Source organism: Rhipicephalus microplus, unplaced genomic scaffold (assembly GCF_043290135.1).
Source record: "Rhipicephalus microplus isolate Deutch F79 unplaced genomic scaffold, USDA_Rmic scaffold_13, whole genome shotgun sequence".
NCBI lineage: Eukaryota > Metazoa > Arthropoda > Arachnida > Ixodida > Ixodidae > Rhipicephalus > Rhipicephalus microplus.
Window position 1 is genome coordinate 16,706,411 of NW_027464586.1, and position 3,658 is coordinate 16,710,068.

The 3,658-nt window shown below is 46.0% G+C and overlaps 1 pseudogene; it reads right to left on the reverse strand.

Moving 5' to 3' along the window:
- Nucleotides 1-1,455: 1,455 nt before the first annotated feature.
- LOC142783995 (uncharacterized) lies at nucleotides 1,456-2,998 on the reverse strand (annotated as a pseudogene).
- Nucleotides 2,999-3,658: the final 660 nt, after the last annotated feature.

The following is a 3,658-nucleotide window of genomic DNA, read 5'->3' on the forward strand; positions in this document are numbered from 1 at the left end:
GGTAATTTTAGCCTGCTTCCACGCTAGTGGGAAAGAGCCACTGCGCAGGGACGACTGAAATATTTTTGTAAGGAAGCGAGCCGCCCATTCAGCGTATCTGTACAGAAATTCGTTTGGTATACCATCAGGGCCGGGGGTTTTTCTTGTATTTATATTAAGTAAAAGATTTAGGACACCCTCTTCGCTAATTACCACATCATCGATCGGCCGCTGCAATGATGACGTAGAAAACTCGGGCAAAATGCCATTATCATGAGTAAACACAGAAGCAAAAAAAGAATTGAAATCATCAACACGTTGTTGAGTAATTTCAGGTGGCCTCGGGGAGCTTGCTGGGGGAGTTATAAAGCGCCAAAACCTTGAGGGGGCTTCCTTCAAGTATTTCGTCAATGTCACATTGAAAAACCGATTCCTGGACTGCTTGATCAGACGTTTCAGTTCTTGTCTCATTGAAGAAATGCAAGCTGTTGCTTCAGGGGTACAATTTTTTGCACAAGATTTTTGTTTCCGTTTTAGTTTTCTTTTTGTGTGAATGATTTCTCTGGTAATCCAGGGATTGGTTTTACAAATGCGTTTTCTAATCCTGGGTACATAGCTATCTATGCACTTCCCTACAACAATTGAAAAGAAATGCCATAGCCTATCAGTGCTGCAGTCAGTGTTGTAAAGGACCTGAAATTCATCAAAGGACCTTTCAAGATAGTCCAAAATAGACACATCATCAGCCGCCATAAAATTCAATACAGTGCTAAGTGTGGGTTTACCCAAGGTGTCTGGGGACAATGCTAGGTGCGTTACTACCATTCTGTGGTCGGACAGGCCTTCTACAACTTCACAATGGCTGAGTAACGGCAACAGCTTTGGGGACACAAAAACCAAATCAAGGATAGATGACCTTGTAGTCCCTATCCGAGTAAATTCAGTGACACTTTGCGTTAGCCCGTAGCAGAATGCCAACTCCAGTAGTTGCTCAGCACCTGCGACCTGTTCCGATCCAGGAGACTGGGATAGCCAATTAATATCCGGAAGATTGAAGTCCCCTAATAATAATACGTTATCTTGGAGGCTAAAATTAGAATCCATAAAATTTCTTAGCTTTGCGATTATATCCAGAGAGGAATTCGGCGCTCTATAAATCCCTCCAATATACACAGTTCGCTCGCCGAACCCACACCTAATCCACAACATTTCTATGTCACAATTATCATCCAACACTGAAAACCTATTGTTGTCTTTAATAAGAAACGCAACACCACCACCTCTTCCTTGCCGGTCTTTTCTAACAATTATGTAACCTGTGGGTGTTACTTCGAAATCTGCTACATCCGTATGTAACCAAGTCTCTGTTACGAGCATTATATCCGGTTCATGCTCCAGGATTGTGGCTTCAACTGCATCAGCTTTATTCAGCAAACTTCTGGCGTTTACATTAATAATCTTAGCAGATGCTGTTGGTCTCGATTTGCGTCAGTCAGAGCTGGTGAGACCTGGGCTAGCATACCTGAATCGCTCGTTGGTAGCCTCATTCCAGCCATAGAGAACGTTGTTTACTTTCAGTTTATCGATGATTAGTTTAACCTTTGCTCCCTTTGCTCTTTCATCCGCTGATGAAATCCATAGTTGTTTTCTGATTTCAACTACTCGTTTAGAGTAATCTTCGCTGATACTGAATTGTGTCCCCTTGAGCTTGCGGCAGTTTTTCAGTATTTTGGTTTTGTCCCTGAAGTCTCCTACTTTCAAGATGACCGGACGGCTTCTTTCAGGTATTTTCTTTCCTAGACGGTGAATTCTCTCAATGGATCTACACTTTGAGCCAAGTAACTTGTCAAAGATATCGTCATTCACCTTACTTAAGAGTACTGCCTCATCCTCAGATTCTTCTTCTTCCACTCCGCGTACAATAAGGTTGTTGCGTCTAGAACGATTATCTAAGTCATCGATCTGCCTGGCAAGAGCCGTCAATTCACTGTCATGGCGACCAACACTTGTTTCTATCATAGTAAGCCGGTTCTGTGTTTCACCCAACCCTTCAAGTTGTTTTTCAATAGTCTGGAGCCTAACATGCATGTCGGAAATGCTGGCATCCGTAGATGTCTGCTTGGCCTGAATTTCATTAACTTTTGCTAGTAGTTTACTCTGGTTACTTAATATTTCCTCCAGCATTTTTTTCAACCTTGGGCCCAGGATTTTCCTCTACGTCACCGGACAACTTCAGTAACAGGACAACTGAAACACAGTCATTTAAGCAACCAAGAACAGTGTGTGGACTCGGCAGCACAATCAGGCAGGTACAGTTACTACGAAAACCATACTTTCGATCACCAACCTGCACAAGTAGAGGCACGTAAGGCGACATCGTCACGGCGGTGCTGCCGTGTCCACTGAAGGTCGAGTCCATGGCCCTTGTTTTTGTATGCTCCGGGCAGCTTGCTATCGGGGAGGCAGAGGACGTCATCGAGCTCCACGGGGGTGCGCAGTCGACGAAGTCCACGTGGCACAGCATCGTTGACACCACTGGCGATGATCTAGTTGCGCAGTAGTTGAGTTCCTTCGAGGGCTGGTGCGCATTCTTTATCGGGGTGCATTGGTAGTGTTGTCCAGCGATAACATGGGCCGCTGCTGCGTCCGCGAAGAACCACGCCAAAACCTGCACAAGTAGAGGCACGTAAGGCGACATCGTCACGGCGGTGCTGCCGTGTCCACTGAAGGTCGAGTCCATGGCCCTTGCTTTTATATGCTCCGGGCAGCTTGCTATCGGGGAGGCGGAGGACGTCATCGTGCTCCACGGGGGTGCGCAGTCGACAAAGTCCACGTGGCACAGCATCGTTGACACCACTGGCGATGATCTAGTTGCGCAGTAGTTGAGTTCCTTCGAGGGCTGGTGCGCATTCTTTATCGGGGTCCATTGGTAGTGTTGTCCAGCGATAACATGGGCCGCTGCTGCGTCCGCGAAGAACCACGCCAAAACCTGCACAAGTAGAGGCACGTAAGGCGACATCGTCACGGCGGTACTGCCGGGTTCCACTGCCGTTATTTCACTGTACTGCCGTTATTTCATCAATGACCTGTGTGTTAGTAATTTCGGGTTGATTTGTGAGAATGAGGTCAAGCAAATGTGCGCTCCGCGTTGGTTCGCATACTATTTGCGTAAGTTGGTGGTAATCAATACATTGAATGAAGCTAAGGCATTCGAGGCGATTATTTTGCGCAGTGACGGAGTTTGTTGGCCAGTCGATACCCGAGTAGTTAAAATCACCACCTATAACTAACAATATACTTGGAAATTCGTGCAAGATGGTGCCAATTGTATTGTTTAAACTGTCGACGAAATCTGCGGAACCATCGGGGGGACGGTAACAAGCGCCTAAGACACAAGGTGTATGGCCAATGTGAACGCTGACCCAGATAATTTCTAATGGTGAATCGATGTCTATTTGTGATGGGCGATACTCTTCTTTAACTGCGATCATTACGCCGCCCCCGCGAGAGCCGCACCTGTCCTTGCGAAAAATTTCGAAATTTGAAGGAAGGGTAAGATGTTTATTTGATATTTCGTCAGAAAGCCATGTTTCTGTGCCGATAAGGATATCGGCTGAACATGTGTGCATAATAGCTTTAAGGGTGTCGAGCTTTGGAAATATACTGCGGAAGTTTGCTA